This window comes from Apium graveolens, chromosome 4, assembly GCF_009905375.1.
Source record: "Apium graveolens cultivar Ventura chromosome 4, ASM990537v1, whole genome shotgun sequence".
Lineage (NCBI taxonomy): Eukaryota > Viridiplantae > Streptophyta > Magnoliopsida > Apiales > Apiaceae > Apium > Apium graveolens.
Window position 1 is genome coordinate 37,594,625 of NC_133650.1, and position 7,905 is coordinate 37,602,529.

The window sequence follows — 7,905 nt, forward strand, 5'->3', positions numbered from 1 at the left end:
CCACCTCAAGACCTTTACTAGAGACCTTGTGCCCAAGAATAATGCCCTGTTGCACCATAAAGTGACACTTCTCTCAGTTGAGAACTAGATTGGTCTCAACACATCTTTTAAGAACCGCGCCAAGATTTTGCAAGCACTCATCGAAAGAATCCCTGAACACATAAAAGTCATCAATGAACACCTCCACATTCTGACCAATCATGTCAGAGAATATAGCCATCATGCATCTCTGAAATGTGGCAGGTGCACCACATAACCCTAAAGAAACTACTCTGAAGGAAAAAATACCAAACGGACAAGTGAAGGTAGTCTTTTCCTGATCTTCTGGAGTGATGCAAATCTGATTATAGCCCGAATAGCCATCCAGAAGACAGTAGTATTCATGCCCAGCCAACCTGTCAAGCATCTGATCAATAAAAGGAAGAGGGAAGTATTCTTTCCTCGTGGCCTTGTTTAGCTTCCTGTAATCCATGCAAACTCTCCACCACGTGACTGTTCGAGTAGGAATGAGCTCATTCTTTTCATTAACAACCATGGTGATGCTTCCTTTCTTCGGCACACACTGAATTGGGCTCACCCAAGTACTATCAGAAATAGGATAAATGGTTCCTGCATCTAGCCATTCTTCACAATCTCCTTCATGATCAGATTTAGCCTTCTCTGTTGCTCAACATCCGGCTTGCTTCCTTCCTCTAGCAGAATTTTGTGTACGTAATAAGAAGGGTTGATTCCCTTAATATCTGTTATAGTCCATCTAATTGCCGACTTGAACTCTCTCAGAATTCTAGAGAGCTTTTTCTCATCACTACCTGAAAGTTCAGATGGAATAATAACAGGCAAAGTAGATGCATCACCTAAATATGCATACCTCAAGTGTTCAGGCAAAGGTTTAAGCTTGAGTGTAAGAGCTTCCTGAATAGATGGCTTGAGACGCCCCTCAGCATTTTTGAGTTCTGACATTCCAAGAGATTCAAAATGCATATCCAGCCTTCACTTCCAAGGAGAGGCATTCAAATACTGCAACTGCTCATCACCTTCATCATCTTCACTATCTGAATTTCCCAACAAGGCTTTCTCTAAGGCATCAGACCTTAGCATTTGATCAAGCTCTGAAAAAACCAAATAATTGATCAATTCCACTTTTAAGCACTCCTCTTTATTAGTAGTGAATTTCATGACATTGAAAACATTAAAGGTCACATCCTGATCTAGCACTCACATAGTGAGTTCACTCTTCTGCACAATAATCAAGGTTCATCCAATATCCAAGAATGGTCTTCCCAACATTATGGGAATCTTTTTATCCTTCTCGAAATCAAGAATTACAAAGTCAGCAGGAAAGATGAGTTTGTCCACCTTGACCAAAACATCCTCCACAATGCCTCATGGATATGTAATAGAATGATCAGCCAACTGCAAGGACATATATGTAGGCTTTGGATCAGGTAGATCTAACTTCTTAAAGATAGACAAAGGCATCAGATTGATGCTAGCTCCCAAATCACATAAACACTTGTTGAACGATAATTTTCCGATGGTGCAAGGAATAGTGAAGCTTCCAGGATCCTTAAGCTTCGGAGGCAACTTTTTTGCAGCATAACACTGCATTCCTCCGTAAGAGCAATGGTCTCTAAGTCATCGAGCTTCACTTTCCGAGAGAGAATACCTTTCATAAACTTCACATAGCCAGGCATCTGTTCATGAGCTTCAGCGAAAGATACGTTGATATGAAGTTTCTTGAACACCTCTAGAAACTTAGTAAATTGCTTATCCAACTTTTGCTTCTACAGCCTCTTAAGAAAAGGAGGTGGATGATAGACCTGTTTCTCCTCTGTATTACCCTCAGGAGGAGTGTGTTCCACAGTTTTCTTCCTTGTTTCCACTTCTGCTTCCTTTTGCACATCTTCTTTAGCCAACTTCAGATTCCGGAACTTGAGATTTTTTATGGCTCACAACCTTCTCAAACTTCAATGTAATTGCCTTAACCAGCTCCTTTGCTTCCTTCTCGCCTGAAACTTTTGTACCAGGTTGTCGATACAGCAAGGCATTGGAAATCTGCCCAATTTGTTTCTCCAGAATCTTGATAGAAACCTCTTGACTCTTGCACATGAGCCTCAACTCTTCCAATTCAGATTTTTCATTAGATTGTGGAAGTTGGAGTTGTTGTCTTGGAGCAAATTGCGGTTGTGGAAAACCAGGAGGGTTGAATTTCTTTGCCGCATACCAATGATAAGGTTGTTGCACCATATTCCGATTATTGCTCCTGATGAAGTTAGGATGATTACGGTTGTTGGGATGATAGGTGGCTGGAACTGGTTGCTGCGACCTCTGAAAGTTGCTCACGAACTGAGCTGATTCACTAGATATAGAACACTGCTCCATTTAATGCGCACCAGCACAAAGCTCACAAACACTTGCAATCTGATTAACTCCATAATTTTCCAAAGAATCCACCTTCATCGTTAAAGCCTTAAGTTGCGCAGCTATAGCAGTAGCTGCATCCACCTCCATAATTCATGTTACCTTGCCTTACGATAGTCTCTAAGAAGGATTCTCGTATTCATTAGCAACCATCAGTTCATTCAACTCATAAGCTTCATTATAGCTCTTGGCCCACAATGCTCCACCTGATGTTGCATCGAGCATGGGTCTAGACTGTGCTCTCAAACCATTATAAAAGCAATTGATGAGCACCCAGTCAGGCATTCCATGATGAGGACACTTCCTAAGAATCTCTTTATAGCGCTCCCAAGCTTCACAGAAAAACTCTCCCGATTGCTGTGCAAATTGAGTAAGAGCGTTCCTGATTGCAGCTGTCTTTGCCATAGTGAAGAATTTAGTAAGAAACTTCTGAGCAAGATCTTCCCAAGTAGTAATAGATCCTGGTGGTAGAGAATGCAACCAGCACTTAGCTGTATCCCTCATAGAGAATAAGAAAAGCCTCAGCTTAACAACATCTTCAGAAATATTATTAAATTTAAAAATGTCGCACATCTCGATAAAATCTCTAATGTGCATCTTGGGATCTTCCGTTTGAGAACCCCCAAACTGGACTGAGTTCTGCACCATCAGAATCGTGCTAGCCTTGATTTCAAAAGTATTAGCCGCGATGGCTAGTCTGACAATGCTAGACTGAACGCCAATGATCTTTGGTTGAGAGTAATCCATCACAGCTTTCAGATTCGCTACTGGTTCTCTCATTGCAACAACTGCTTCTTCTTCAACTTTCTCAATTTCTGCAAGAACTTCTTCAACTTCTTCCTCCGCTTTATCCAGTGTTCTCTTGTGAGATCGAGAACGTGTTAACATAAACGCTTTTTAGAGTACCTGAAGCACAAACAAGCAAACAAGTAAGTAAATTATCCGAGTTAGTGAACATTAACGACCACTGATGTCGAGCACATAACCTAAAACTTAACACCGAGTTCCCGGCAGCGGCGCCAAAAACTTGTTAGGACGAAAATATGTGCTAAAATTACACGTAAGTATACGCGTTCGCAAGTAGTATAAGATATAAATCAGATTCGTTCCCACAGAAACTGGTTTAGGTTAACTTCAATTTATGCACTTATGCAACAATGTATGGTTATCGTTCAATACTAAGACAATAACAAGTTAAGATTGATTATAACTAAGATTAAACTAACATGCAATTAACTATGAATAAAAGTGATTGAATAAACTATCTGAGACAAACATGGGATTCTAACGTCATTAAATACTTCATTCAAAGTCATTGTTCTTAACCTTAGCATGCAATAGTGATGACAACTAATCAGATAATAAGAAACTAGTAAATGCCAACTATCGTTATACGATTTGTAACGCCCTCCAGACCCGGGATATAAGTCTGGGGGTTACTAGCTAATCACCAAACCTGTAAAATCTGATTAACAAATAATAAAGAAATGAATCTAAACCCTTTAACAATAACCAGGATCTTTTTAGGTTGAAGTATGAAATCAAGAACCACTAGCTACTTTATTACAAAAAAAATTCAAAATCTTACAAACTCTCTTTATTACAAACCATTGTCTAACCAGTTTTAAACTAATTTCATCTTTTATTCAAAGACACACACTAACTATCTACACTCCACCTGTTCAGGCAACTCAAAGCTTTCTTCCTGGATTGGTATCAACACCTTGGGTATGAGAGGATCCCGAGACTTGACTCGCTTCTTTACCACTCGAGTCCGGATGGGTTTCATATTCCTTCTTAACTAAAAATAATAGGGTGAATAGCAACAAAAAGGGGTGAGCCAAAAATTGCTCAACAAGTCTACAAAATATAAACAGTGTTTAAGCAGTTTAAGTGAAACAGTAACCTGGGTATATCTGCAAAGATATAACCCAGCGAGAGTAGAAAGAAGGCCATTACTGGCGAGTACAAATGAACTAAACTGGACACAAGTTCGCATCTATACCCTGTTGATCATCCAGGATACAGTGCAGATCTATATCCCACTATATAGATCCCGTCGGGCACCCAGGCACTACGGCCCATATCGAGGATCCGATTATGTCCCGATCCTTAGGATTAAGTAAACTTAATCCCCAAAAGTATCACTATCCAATCCATGGAGTAGCAACTAGAACAATCGGTATGCTTTGATATATTCTAATCACCAGAATTTATCAATATTTATGAGTAACAATTGGAATATGAACAATGAATTCAAATGAAAAGGATAAATCAAGAATCGAAATGAAATATGAACAAGAATCAAAAGTGTGCAAGCGTGATAAGAATCTGAAGAAATATCACTATCCTGAAATTGGAATAAGGAAAAAATTGCCTTCTACGGGACTCACTATAAATATATCACCTTTGTCTATCACCGACTCAACCTGCCTTATTGGCTTAGCTTCTGTTAGAGAAATAGACTGGTTTAGTCATTTTGTACTTCAATTGCATCTTGAACCGACTTCACATCATTCCTATTTTCTACCCAAGCGCTTATGACTGACTCGTATATTATATATTAGCAAGTAAGACTAGATTAACCACATAATACACATAAGCACATAAGTACATAATTATTTTTAATAGTTAAAATAATTTTTAGAATCAAAATCGACTCGCTGATCGCTCAACTGATCATTATCTGACTCGTTACCTATTTTTCGGACTCGTCTCGGCACACAACTCGACTGATAATCAAACAAGTAACAAAGTCAACTAATTTCTAAAAGAAATTAGGTTTTAATATTATTTTTAATGAAAATAATTCATTTTTCGGAGTCAAAGGGCTTTTGTTTCGCTCGAATCGAACTAACGGTCTAATTAATATCAATTAAACACGAATAAATCAATTTATTATTCGATATAAATAATTATTACTAATTTTTAAGCCCTAAAATAATTTTTAAATAATTATTTAAGAAAAATCAGAACTGAAAATGATTTTTTTACAATTTTTGGAATTAAAATAAAATTTATTATGATTTATTGAAAATTATTTGATTAATTGTCAAAATGATTAATCATTTTTAAATAATAAATAAATAATAAATAATTAAGAAAATAATTAAATCTGTTTTTTAGAAAATATTTCAGAATTATTTATAATATAAATCATTTAATTAAATAATTAATTAATCAATTTATAAAATAAATAAAACTTATTTTATAATTAAAATAAAAATAAAAATAAAATAAATTGCAGAAACATTTGTCAAAAATCAAATTCTGACAAAAACAGATCAAACCCGGGTTGAAACCGGGTTGCAACCGAGTCACCAAGAACATCCCCGGTTGGGGATGAACTGGCTGAGATTTGCCCAGAATCCGTCGACCGGCCAGGATTCCGGCAAGCCTAATTCATGCCCAAAACAGCTTCGTTTGTTACGGTTTTTAAGTCCAATTCATTCCAAATCACTTCACCCTTCTGATTCAGGCCACAATATACCAAAAACATCTCAGAATCTTCTTCTCCGATCAAAACAGACTTCAACTCCGGCCAGATATCGAAATCGCAGAATCGTATATGAAACATAACGTTTAATAGTGCAAATTAAAGCTAAGAACACATACAATCAAAGCCCTAACATCTTAATAACCAAATATTCACAGAAATTACAGAGTTATTATTTGAAAATCGAACATAAACCCTAATAATCGAACTTTGTTATCCACATTTCGTTTGTTCAATTAAACACCATGAATCAATTGCAAATAACATCAGGAAGGTATATCAATCATCAAAACATCATAATAACCCTAGAATCAAAAAGTCCTAATTCGAACATAAACCCTAGAAATCAAAAATCAAAAATAACGAATTGAAACATGAAATTGATAGTAGAAATGGAAAGAACTGATCAAGACCATCAATTTCAGTACTTGAATCACTGGATTTGGTGCTATAATCTGCTCAAAATCACCGGTTGATTCTTCGACCCAACTTGGTTCTTCCTGACCCGGTTTGTAGAGAATTTTAATTAATTTCTGATTTTTAATGATTAAATATGATTAATTAAATAACAATTATGCTATTTATAGTAGTAAAATTAATACTCCTAAATAAAATTAAGGCCCTAATTCTACATCTTTTAAAATTAATAAGCCCCTAATTTTATAATTTTTGAGTATTAAAATTTAATTTATAAATATTTTATGTATGCAATATATATGCCAAAATTTCCCAAAAATTGTGAATAATACAAAAATACAAAGAAATGATATAAATAAAAGTCCTATAATTTTATAAAAATAAAAATGTGATTTTTGTGGGGTTTTTAACACCTAATGGGGCTCGGAAAAGTCATTTTTCGCAAAACGATAAAATTTATAAAATACCTAGATGTTCAGAATAATGCGATGGTAAAAGCCGTTTCATGAAAAATAAGGCCCATTATTTTATTTGAAAAAACCTGCTTTAAAATCATGATTCGGGTCGTAAAACATTTGAAATGAAAGCTATAAATGAAAAATAAAATACCTGAAAAATATCTTAAAAATATCGGGATGACACAGAATGCACGTAACACATAGCAATTAGGGTTTGACAGTTAATTTCACATAAATGACACATTAACATACATAATTTATTATAAATATGATATAATACAGACGTAAATTTCCCAGACGTTACATCCTTCCCCCCTTAATAGGATTCTGTCCTCAGAATCTCGCTATGAAAACAAATGAGGATATTTCTCTAACATTTCACTCTCAAGTTCCCAGGTTGATTCTCCAACCATAGGGTTTCTCCACATTATCCGCACTAAAGACACAGACTTATTTCTCAACACTTTCTCTCGCCGATCTGAAATTCTTATTGGCTTTTCTACAAAAGACAAACCAGGTTGTATATCTACCAGTTCATATTCTATTACATGCCTAGAATCAGGATTATATCGCTTAATCATCGACACGTGAAACATATTATGAATATGTTGCATATGAGGCAGTAAAGCTAATTCATACGCAACCTTTCCCACTTTCTTCAAAATTTTAAACGGTCCGACGTATCATGGCTTCAATTTACCCTTGTTGATAAATCTGGTCAATCCTTTCCATGGCGATATTTTGAGCAACACATGCTCTCCTTCCTGGTAGTCCATATCCTTCCTTGCTTGATATGCATATTTGCGTTGCCTGTTTTATGCTGCATCCAATCATTTTCGAATAAGTTCTATCTTTTCTTTAGTCTGTTGGATTAATTCTGGACCCAAAATCTTGCGTTCTCCAACTTCATCCCAATATATTGGTGATCTGCATTTTCTTCCATATAACGCTTCATACGGTGGCATTCCAATGCTTGCGTGATAGCTGTTATTGTAAGAAAATTCAAGCAAAGGTAAATGCTCATACTAACTGCCTTCGAACTCAATCGCACAAACTCGTAGCATGTCTTCAATTGTTTGGATAGTTCTTTCACTTTGCCCATCAATTTGCGGA

The 7,905-nt window shown here is 36.1% G+C and overlaps 1 non-coding gene across 1 annotated transcript; it reads left to right on the plus strand.

Moving 5' to 3' along the window:
- The first annotated feature begins 2,704 nt into the window (after nt 1-2,704).
- LOC141723138 (small nucleolar RNA R71) lies at nt 2,705-2,811 on the plus strand. The gene has a single exon (XR_012576128.1). It is a non-coding gene; the product is annotated as a small nucleolar RNA R71 (small nucleolar RNA).
- Nucleotides 2,812-7,905: the final 5,094 nt, after the last annotated feature.